The sequence below is a fragment of the Chionomys nivalis genome, chromosome 4 (genome assembly GCF_950005125.1).
Source record: "Chionomys nivalis chromosome 4, mChiNiv1.1, whole genome shotgun sequence".
NCBI classification, from domain to species: Eukaryota; Metazoa; Chordata; class Mammalia; order Rodentia; family Cricetidae; genus Chionomys; species Chionomys nivalis.
The window spans coordinates 117,314,520-117,326,635 of record NC_080089.1 but is presented as its reverse complement, the minus strand read 5'-3'; positions in this window follow the sequence as shown (position 1 = coordinate 117,326,635).

The following is a 12,116-nucleotide window of genomic DNA, read 5'->3' as shown; positions in this document are numbered from 1 at the left end:
TGTAGAAACGGCTCACGAGCTAACCAAGTCCCAGTCCAGATCAACAGAGAGCATAGGCTTTGTATACTTCATACAACTCCGCCTTGGGCAGTACTAGATAATAAACAAACCGCCTCAGCCAGGAGGACGGCAGCCGTCCTGAACGGGAGATGCTATGGCACGTACCAAGTCATGGTGGGAAGAGCATTGAGTGTACATTCTGAGAAAGATGCAAGCTGCTACGAGATGCCGTGTGGTACGGTTATCTGTGCATTCTGCTCTATACGACAAGATGGTTCTCTGGACTCTTCTAAACACAGTTTAATGGAGGACTTCAAGTCTGGCGGCCACCTTAAGCTACAGTGAGATGAGTGGACTCCTTTGAGAACCTGGTAAGTCTAGACCTTATTTCTAAAAGAACAAAAACCACAGGAGGCCCATTCACAGGCTCCCGGTGAGAGCCAAGGACAATGGGTTAAGACCCTTGGAAGGATGACCCGTTCTCCAGGGGCCAGCGCACCAACATCAGGGCCGTCGGCAGCTCGGACCATCCCTGAAATCTGACAGCTGCAGGAAAGGCCAGTGTACGACACAAGCCACCCAAGATTCCTCTGCTTCAAGAGCAGCCCCGCATGTGCCCTCTCAGGACAGTGCGGGCCCCTGAGAATTAGTCCTCCATCCAGTAAGGGTCCCTCACCTCCCGCCCCCCCATCCACACGCATCTCAGGTGTGCATACACGCTCAAATACATACATGCCAAAAACATCTATCCAATGTGAGTGTGACGAATGAGGTCTACAAAACCTACTTAGTGCCTGGAGAGATGTCAGCGAATCAAGTGCTTGCCATTCAAGGACCTGAGTTCAAATCCCCAGCGCTCATGTAAAAGTCAGGCACAGCAGTTCACGTCTGCAGTCTGGGCATTTTTAGTGAGATGGAAGGTGGCAGAGGCTCAGACAGCCCAGCGCACAGAGCAGAGCGCAACCAACAAGGTGGGGGGTGGGGACTCACATCGAGGACTGACCTTTAACCTCTACCCTGGGCCGTGGCACACACACCTGCACATGCATAGATACACACAAAGGTTCAAAAAGGATAGATACGCGGCTTAAGAGTGTGCACTGCTCTTCCCGACACAGACCACGCCCTCCTGTGACCCAGCTCCGGGGGATCTGACATGGCTTCCCCACTGTATGCACATGGTACACATAAACTTACACGGCACACATGCATGAACAGGATTTATATGGACAACAAGTCCACAGTGAGAAGAGGGACGCTTCTACACACAGGGAGGAAACAATAGCAATTGAAGTCTGGAACCCAGGTGCTTCTGGGGGAATGACACGTGAGTCTCAACTGGACTGTCACACCTCGTCAGAAGCGGAGGAGCTTCTGGGTGAGAAGCACAAGCTTGCTGGGTGCCAGGGCTTGAGGTGGGCATGCCGGAAGTCCTCCACTAGATGCCAGCCATGCCCAGTGTGTTAGGATGGGAACCTCTGCATGTGAGGAACGCTGGTGCCGCCCTGGCTGCTGCTGCCGCCCTGGCTGTCCTAGGCAGGAGGTGGCTTCCCCTGTACCAGCTGTGTCCTGACTCTGAGCAGGGACCCTGGGTGGAATCAGAGCCAGTAGAACAAGCATTGATGTCTTCACGGAGACGGGGAGAAGGCTGAGCACCCAGACTTGGAACCTTCATTAACTTGAAGGTAAGAGGCACATCTCAGCTCAGATGAGTTCCAGAAAAAAACAAAAACAAAACAACAAAAAAGAAGAAGAAGAAGAAGAAGAAGAAGAAGAAGAAGAAGAAGAAGAAGAAGAAGAAGAAGAAGAAGAAGAAGAAGAAGAAGAAGAAGAAACTCCAAAAAACACAAAGGTAGAGACTAAAAGGAATAAAATACAGAAAAACGCAGCAGCATTTCAAATTTCTTTATGATGTATCTATTTCATGTGCATGGATGTTCTGGCTGCATGTCTCTCTGTGTTCCACATCTGCGCCTGATACCCGAGGAGGCCAGGAGAAGATGCTGGTCCCCTGGAATGGCTGAGTGAGTGCTGAGAATCAAACCTGGGCCTATGGAGGAGCAGCCAGTATGCTTAACCATTGAACTCACTCGTTCATTCAGTTACCCATGTGGTCCCCATAGTTTAAGCAGAGTCCCAGGAGGAGCCCTGGGAGGCCCAGGGATCATGGGGAAGGGGAGACTGTCCATCCCAAGGTGTGAGTCTGCAAGACCCTGACATCAGCAGCGTCTCTACTCAAACCATGCCTTCTGCTAATCACTCAAGATCGCTAAGAACTCAAAAAGCGAAAGTAAGAGAACAGGATGCCAGAAGAAGTCAGAGGCTGAGAAATTGGCTCAGTGAAATGGGAGCCCAATGACACCTATAAGCCTAGTGCTGGGGAGGCTGAGAAGCGTAGATCTTTGGGGATCACTGGCCACACAACCTCATTTAGAACTGGCAAGCTCCAGGTTCGGTGAGAAATACTGTCTCCGAAAATAAAGTGGAAAGAAACTTGTTGGCACATGACATCAACCTCTGGTCTCCACAGGTACACATGTGGAGCGTGTTCACACATGCACACACGCAAAGCCTCTGGCACTGTGGAGACCAGAAGAGGAGGGAGCTAAGCTTCGGGGATGAAACACAGGCTGTGTCTCCACAGGTGGCTGAGCCCAATGCCTTTCCCCACGCCTGAGACGTGAAGCAGATGGTGACGACACAGCTGTGACCGGCGTGCAGCAAGCTCATACGTGAAGCAGATGGGGACACAGCTGTGACCGGCATGCTACTCAGACTCTTGAATGTCCCTAGAATTACATTTCAGCTCTCTGCCAGCACACAGACATATACCTGTGCCAGGTCCAGTCCTTAGGGAGCTCACAGGGAGCACAGGGGTGTTGGCCACTGTGGAGGCTTTGACTGCCCACCATCACTACTCTGTGTGGCCAGGGGGAGGAGTGTACCCCAGGGGGAGGAGTGTACCCTAGTGGGAGAGTATACCTCAGGGGGAGGAGTGTACCCCGGGGGAGGAGTGTACCCCAGGGGAGGAGTGTATCCCAGGTAATGGAGTATACCCCAAGTGATAGAGTGTACCCCAAGGGAAGGGTATAGCCCAGGGGAGGAGTGTACCCCAGGTGATGGAGTGTACACCAGGGGGCTGAGGGTGCAACAGAATAAATGTCCCTGCCTTTTCCAGAATATTCCATGAAGTTTGTTGTCCAGGAAACCCCTTCTGGTTACCTGCTATGGTGGTTTGAATAGGAATGGCCCCCATAGACTCACGAGTTTGAATACTTGGTCCAAAGAAACTGATGTAATGATCTGCCTCTTTAAGAGACAAGCCACACCCACTCCCTCCCTGCTTGCAGCCTTAGTCTCTCTCTCCTCCATCTTCCCCTAGAAGAGGCAGCTTCTCTCCCCACTTCTCCCCTTACCCCCTTCTCTCTCTCTCTCTGCCCCTCTGTTCTTCTCCCCTTCTCCCTTCCATAACCACTAAATAAATATCCAACCTCACTCTGCATGGTGTGCCTATCTGTCTGTCTCTCACCCACGGCCCACATGGCTCGCAGCCGGGAACGCCACGGGGGACCAGCCACCTTCGGAGACCTGCCTGAGACTGGCTGCTCTCGGGACCCACTGCCCCCTGCCTGCCAGGTGGAATCCCACAGCAATCTTTAATAATCCATTACAACTGGTACTATCCGGAGGTGTAGCCTTGGAGTAGGGGTAGCCTTGCTGGAAGAAGTGTGTCACTGTGGGGGCAGACTTTGAGGTCTTGCATGCTCAAGCTGCACCCAGTGTGGCACAGCTGACTTCCTGTTGCCTGTGGACCAAGATGCAGAATTCTCAGCTCCTTCTCCAGCACCATGTCTGTCTTCATGCCACCCGCCATGACAATAAAGGCCCGAACTCTGAACGGTAATGCAGCCTCCACTAAATGTTTCCCTTTAGAAGAGCCGCCATGGTCTCGGGTCTCCTCACAGCAACAGAAACCCTAACTAAGACACTGGCCAATATCTACTTCCTGTCTTTTGTGATTTTAAGTGCCTTTCCCTCTTAACCTTCACTGATGTCAAGTCTCCCATCTGCGGCCACATTCCGACTGCCCTGGGCCATGAGGGTCTCTTCTACAATGCTGGGGACACCACCTGCCCTTGTCAAGCAGCGGGCATGACTGGAGGTGGTCCTGGAGAATGACAGGCCTGAAGTGTGGGATGGCTCAGACCCTGGGGGCAAGCAGAAGCAGCTCAGCACACACCGAGCCTGTTTTCAACACCTTTTCTACATGAGGAACAAGCTCCCAGGAAGGACGGTCAGTCTGCAGGTACGCGTGGAGGGTGGACACTCGAGGACCTGCTTCCCACCAGGGCCAGCTCACCAGTGAAGATGAAGCAGGATTGAGACAGGGATATGAAGGGGACACGGGAAGGGGGAAGCCCCTCGCTCTGGGATCTAGGTCGCCCTTCCTTCAGCACAGCCTATCAATAAGGCCAAAACTGCCAGAGATAATGTGCGTCTCCCCAAAGACACCTCAGACAGGGAGGGACACCACACAGACAAGCTGTGCTGACGTGGGCCACACGCATTTGTGACCTGGAGCTTAACTGAGCTTGCATTCCCATCACCCTTAAATCTAAACAACGCGCTCTGGAAAGCTGGAGATTCTTTAAGAGGATGAAGCAAGCAGCTCATGGAGGTTTTCTTCACTCTCAAACGTGGCTTCATCTTAATTAAATCTCATTGTAAATTGGATCCCTTGAGCAATATAAATACACACACACACACAAACACATCCAGAGATATATACACATACACATAAACACACAGCTATATATATATATATATACTCATACTACCACACACGAACACTCCCAGAGATATATATACACATACACACACATACTCATACTAACACACACACGAACACACTCAGAGATGTATACATATAAACATACACACACATATACTCATACTAAGACACAGACACACAACACACGCACACACACATACACTACACACACATAGCCACTGTAAAGATACCTAGATATGGGCTTGGGAAGCCCACACGCATGTCATTTACATATATATTTATATATTCATATATATTCATTTATACATATGTTGTGGGTATCGCAGGGCAGGTTCGTGGGTTCACGCGGATCTGTGAAATGAACACTCAGAGCCACCTTGAGGATGAACGTATTTGGCCTTCGCAGCTGTGGGGGGGGGGGGTTGTCAACCTCCGTGGACTGAGGCACTTTCCCTTAGCCCTTCAGCAGTTTTATTTTTCCCTATGTTTACACTTTAGCTAGTTGATTTCCAAATCTCAAAACGAACTGAATGAAACTTCCAAAAATAAAATGCCAGGTGCAAACACCTGATTCCTGAGGTACCACGGTGTTAGGGTTTCCTCTGAACCAAGTTTTGCATTAGCTTTGTATCCAAGGAAAACTCTCCGACAAGGTTCACATAGGACAACAAAAGGTGTCTGTAGCACAAAGGATGGATTAGGGGCTGGGTGATGACTCAGAGCTAGGCCAGGTGTGGCCCAGCGGGGGTTCATGGCTGGCGGAGGTCACTTACTTGCTATCCCTCCCGGGCAGGACACTCTGCCGTGTGTGTGTGTGTGTGTGTGTGTGTGTGTGTGTGTGTGTGTGTAAAATCTTTATCCTAAGCATGTCTCCCTGGTCTCTCTTCCTTCTTTCTCTCTCTCATCTCTCTCCTTCACTCCTAAAATAAATCCTAAAATTCCTTTCTGCTAAGCAGTCGGGGACCTGGCTTTCCCTCGGCAGAAGCTGCTAGGGGAAGGGGACTCTTCAAGCCACCGGCGGCAGTGCTGGTTGTTTCTCCCTGCAGCACCCAACTAGGGGACTTGCCTGGGTGGCCTGGGGCTGCCTCCTCCTCCTCCACCCAGGGCAATCCGCACAGGCCACTGTATGGCGACGGCTACTGTCACCTGCTTAGAAGGTATCGAGGTTAGCTATTTTAAAGTGTTGGCAGCCCCGGCAGGCATGGAATTGGAAGATGAGTAGCTGCCTGGAATGTGTGGCCTTGTTTAACACTCACAGCCTACCGAGTGACATTAGCATCTGCTTTCTACAGGACAATCTGGGCTCAGGAAGCCCAAAGAACCTGCCAAGAAGTTAAACCTCGCTTAGAATGGATTCAAATGTGCTGCTGGTGCTGTACTTAAAGGAGAGTCGGGCTACGGAACCAACCACTCTGCCCCCTCTACCCTGGATCTATAAAACGACATTCCTGCCACAGCAGAATCAAAGGAGCTCCATGATGATCCAAGGGACCACACCTGTCCAGTCAGGCTGGAGGTAGAGCTCCGGGAGTCACACCATTGGTGGGCAGTTGTTTGGGGGCTGGGGCCTTCCTGATTGCTCATGGAGGCCTGGTCCCCTGAATACCCACACAGAAGTGGGAGAGCAGGGACAAAGATCACTGTGGTCACCAGGGCACAGAAACAGAAATGACGGTTTCAAGGACTGCGGCTTCCTGTGGCTGCTGTGGGAGTCCCTGGACCCTCAAAGGACAGAGTAAGACAGCTGAGGTCAAGTGCACCCTGTTACAAGTTCTGCCAGGAGAACTTGGAGTCGGCCTTGCCCTTGGACCGACGGCCATATGCAACAGTCCTCCCGAGTGCCTGCCCTCCCCAACCCCCGAAGATGTACACACATGAAATCAATGTCACTTTTTGGTTCTTTGAGACAGGGTCTTACTCCATAGCTCAAGCTGACCTGGAATTCATAATCCCCCTGCCTCAGCCTCCCAAGTGTTGAGATGACAGGCCTGCACCACCCCACCAGGCTTAACGCCACTTATTCTGCCACTCACTCTGTATGTCTCTCGCTGCACCCAGAGTTCGCCACTGCAGCCAGACCACTGGCCTCCAGGAATCCACCTGTCTGCCCCCCCCCGCACTGGGCTACAGGACCTGCCACCATGGCTGGCTCTCACACGGGCTCTGGGGATCTGAACTCGGGGCCTCATGGCGGCCAATGAAAACTAGACCTTCTGGCCTCCTCAGCACCTCAGCACAATTATTTCTATGTATTTTGTTTATTATTTTATTGAGACAGGGTTTCACACTATAACTCTGTCTTGGAACTTGCTCTGTAGACCAGGCTGGCCTCAAATTCACAGTGATCCACCTGCCTCTGCCTCAGAGTGCTGGGATGAAAGGGGTAGGCCACCACCTCTTGGCTGCAATTATTTTTAAATTATGCAAGTGTGTGTGCATGAACATGTGAGTGTATGGGTATGGGTACATGTGTGAGCGCACATGTGGAGGTTATGTGTCCATTTGGGACACATTCCAGGGAAACACCAGGACCTCCCTGCCACGCAGCCTCTGTCACTGCCCTGGAGCTCACCCACCAGACTCAGTTGGCCAGACAGCCAGCCTCAGGGAGTACCCTGTCTCTGCCTATCATGGTTGGGAGTATATTCCACACCACCGTAACAGGCACTTTTATGTGGTTTCAGTGATCAGACTCAGGTCCTCGGGTTTGCACGGCTTGTATCTTTCAAGCCGAGTCTCTCCCAGCCCTCAGAGCCATTCTAAAGCCATACCCTTCCCCAGCTCCGGAGAGTCTGCCACCCCCGATAATAAAGACGTCCACATCATTTAAAGTAAGTTCCCATAACTCAAGCACAATGAGGGACCCCGGCCCCGGCTCTTCTCTCTACCCTTGTGTGGCACAGAAGCAATTTCCCCACAGCACACGCACAGGCCTGCTAAGTCAGGGCGGACAACTTCATTGATCCATCAAGGTTTCATGAATGAGAGCTGCTGTTACGTGACCGAGCCGCCATGTCCAAAAATAATTCTGTTGCCGCTGAGAAGCCAGAGAAGACCAGCTTCGTCTCTGTCTCCTAGAATAAGGGAGGAAATGAGAACGGACCCAGAACAGCTCAGCCTTACGTAACAGTCCCACCTCTCTTTCAGCTGCAGCAGCAGATTCTTCAAACCGCTATAAATAACTCCCTCTCCTGCAGGAGGCCATCCAGCCAGAGCCCGGGGCAGCTGGCCTCTCCTCTTTCCTCTGCAATGAAACCTTCACACGCCTTCCAGCACCGAGTAAGGCAAACTCACCTGGCCCTAGACAGACATGTGTCACTGACTGACTCCTACAAGCCGGGCAGGAGAGGTAAACCCTGGCTGTTGTGGAGGGGCTTCTCCTGCACACCTAGCCAACGGGGTGGCTCTACAGGAACAGTGGCCCTTGGACATTTAATACTGCCAAGTCAAGAGGCACAAGGCCAGCCTGGCAGGCAGCAGGAGGGAGGCTGTAAAAGGCCCAGCTCTGTGATACTGCGTCAGGCCCTACTGCAGGCCGTACACAGAAAGCCATAACCTTTACCTTTCACGTACCAGAACTGGAGGAACAATCTTGAGGAGGAGGATGGCAGGGGGGATAACCTGCTCCCCAGACCCCCAAAAGTACCCAGGGAACACCCAAGACACCAGGCTGGAAGGTCTCGCCCTGAAAAGTTCTGCCTGAGAAGGGGCCAGTGATGAGAAGGGCTGGGGGCACTGCGGCCACCTTGTAGGTGCCGCTGCTAGGACTGGACAGAGTTCCCTGGAGGAAACGCAGGCCAAGATCTAAGAGAGGTTGGCATGAGGGGAGGGCTCATACCTGTCCTCCCAGGATGGGCCTGAGTTAGTCATCAACCTCGCTCAATCAGGGACAGTGGCTGCTGAGCCTCAAATCCCAGGACAAAAAGATTACAGGAGCTCCAAAGGGCCACACGGTGAGGCTGGGAGCAGACCGGAGAGGCTCTATGACACAAACCTTAATGTGCTCACAACTCTCAAACCTCACAGGGCCCCACCAACAGAAAGGGCGTACTGGATGCTTGCATCATGTCATGGCCGGGCTCTGCCAGGTGGGGGCACTGCCAACCCTAAACTCAGCTGAAGGAGGACATGCCCATGCTCTTTCCAGTGGCTGCTGTGAAATCCGAAGGCATTTGGCCACAGCCCTAAGAAAGTAGAGGCTCTACAACCCAGGACTGGCAAAGGGGCTCAGCAGGTGTTGCTGACAAGCTGAAGACCTGAGCTTAATCTCTTGAACCCACAAGGTGGAAGGCTAGAACTGATCTTCCAAGCTGTCCTGAGTGTTCCACAGGAGTGCTATGACATGTGTGCACACACATGCACGCGCGCACAGACACACGCACGCACATGCACGCACACATACACACACAGTAAATAATTTTTTAAATCACTATTAACACCACAACCTGCAGCACACTGGGAACGCACTGACAAAGTTCCCCAGTCTCTCCTCCTTACTATGAACATAGACTTGAATTTCTCTGGAACACACTGGGATGACATAAAGAACAAACAGCTTTCTCAAGGGCATAACCAGGTGATGGCAATTTCAAGTCAAGGGCATTCAGAGAAATTATGATCTCCTCACACCAAAAAAGCTAAAAGTACAAAATATAAAACCTTGTTAAAGCAAATTCAGTGATAAGAAGTTAGCAGACTGTGAGTTCGAGACCAGCCTGGTCCACAGAGCTAGTTCCAGGACAGGCTCCAAAGCCACAGAGAAACCCTGTCTTGAAAAACCAAAGAAAAAAAAAAGTTAGCAGAAGAATACACAGGCTAGCAATATGCAGGCGGCCAAGCCTGAAGGCTCATCCATCAAGAAAGAGCATGGCTGCTTTTCCAGAGGACCCAGGTTCAATTCCCAGAACAGAATACATGGTGGCCCACAGCTGTTTGTAACTCCAGCTCCAGGTGATCTGATGCCCCACTCTGGTCTCCAAGGTTACCAGACACACACATGACACACAGACAAACAGGCAAAGAAAACACTCATATATGTAAAGTAAATAAGTCTCATAGATTTTAAACAGTAATTCTACAACTTCTTGTTTTCTAAGAAAAAGCAGAATCACACGCCAAGCCCAACTCTCCTCTTAGCATGCACGTACATTTATTTAAGTCAGGAAATCACAGTATCTACTGCAGATTTCAAGCAAATAAGGCACAGTCCATACAACACAGTTGCCCCTCTCATCCACGCGCCCCAGCAGCAACAGAGAAACTCGGTCACTAAGTGAAGATGTAGAACATGGCTGGGTGTGAAAACACAGGCCACCCCAGCACAGGGCAACAGGGTACCCCAGCGCAGGGTTCCCTAACACAGGGCAACAGGGTACCCCAGCACAGGCCACCCCAGTACAGGGCAACAGGGTACCCAGCACAGGGCTCCCCAGTACACACCACCCCAGTACAGGGCAACAGGGTACCCAGCACAGGGCCCCCCAGCACAGGCCACCCCAGTACAGGGCAACAGGGTACCCAGCACAGGGCCCCCCAGCACAGGCCACCCCAGTACAGGGCAACAGGGTACCCAGCACAGGGCTCCCCAGCACAGGCCACCCCAGCACAGGCCACCCCAGCACAGGCTACCCCAGCGCAGGGCATCAGGGTATCCCAGCACAGGCCACCCCAGCACAGGCCACCCCAGCACAGGGCAACAGGGCTCCCCAGCACAGAGCAACAGGGCTCCCCAGCACAGGGCAACAGGGTACCCCAGCACAGGGCTTCCCAGCACAGGGTATGCTCTGTCTGAGTTAGATGGAGATGACAAGCTTCTCCACAGGGACCTTTCAAGTCACTGTGGCTCTCAACCTCATCTGAGAAGCTTCCATTTGCAGCAGACAGTGGTTAATCCGACGAGACATAGCTACCCAGAGAACAGGAGATCTTGGCATGCTCAGCCCAAAGAGAACACATATACTGCCATCCCCCACCCCAGCTCAGGGATCACTGCAGAAGAGGGGACTAGAAGAATGTGATGGCCAAAGGCAGCGATGACAAGTGGATGCCTGGTTACTACAGGCAGACGTGCACGTGAACTCACAGGGGTTGCAACCCGTGCAAGTCCACGCCAGCCAGCGTCCCAGCATGGATGAGGGTGCTGGGCACAGCACCCCACCCCTAGCTACGGAACTACTGGCAACTCTTAGCTGCTGGGAGGGGGAAAGACAGTTTTCTCTAACTGTGTAGCCCCGGGTAAGTTGACTGTGTGGCAATGGAAGACCACATACCTCAGTAGGGCAGCACAACAGATCTGGAAGGGTTTTTTGTTTTGTTTTGTTTTAAAGAATACCAAGTTGGGTGGGCTGGGAAGAGGTGGGGGAGGGTGAATAAGACCAAACAGGTTGCGCGAAACTCTCAAAGAGGTAACTTTTAATAAGTAAGACTTAGAACAGCGTAGCTCAGCAGCTCAGCAGTTCCTGTATCTGCCCAGCAGAATTGCATCACCGCCACCCCCCACCCACAGAGCCCCACCCCGCGGCCCTCCGTGACCCCTCCTTATTAGGTTCTTGGTCAGCTTCCAGCACCACAATCCAGCTCTCTCCTCTCAGGGCTGAGTCACCTAACACGGCCACCGCACCCACACCTTTCCAGCAACCTGGGTGTGAGCAGGGCTCCTCGCCAAGGGCACAAGACCACACACGCATTTCCCAAGGCACGTACCCTCACCACTGAGCACTGATTACTGTGCTGCCCCAGGAAAGTCAAGGAACCCGCAAACCCTGGGTCCTCCCAGTAAACCGAGGGGCAGTAATGACAGCAGACAGCAGGGGGTGCTTCAGGAATAAAGTGAGGTAAGTAAAAGTAGGTGTTCCATAAATGGCAGCTGTCGCTACCCTGAGATCAAACCCCCACAAGGAGAGGACAGCCTGAGGGGAAGACAGGCCATGATATTTCAATAAGCATTTTCCTACAATCAAGGAATATACAGACTTCAGAGGCCTGCACTAGATGGCCAAGAACGGGTTTTAAAGGCTTGCTTCTGCTTGTTTAGGTCACCATTAGGCCCTCAGTGCCTGGAACACAGTAAAACTCAATGTGATATGGCATTCAGTGATTCACTCTTTATGCCTGCCCCTGCCACCCAAGCCTCCCTGTCCTACCACCGCGTGACAGGTCAATACAATCCCAGCAATCAATGGTGCACACACCAGCGCTAAGTCATCAGTCACAGCAGGAAATGTCTGCGGGGCTTCCTAAGTGACAGGCTTGAATGACATCAGGCAAAAGCCCTCCACCGTCAACTCCTGACATGAATCCTTACAACACAGGGCTTGAAAACGGG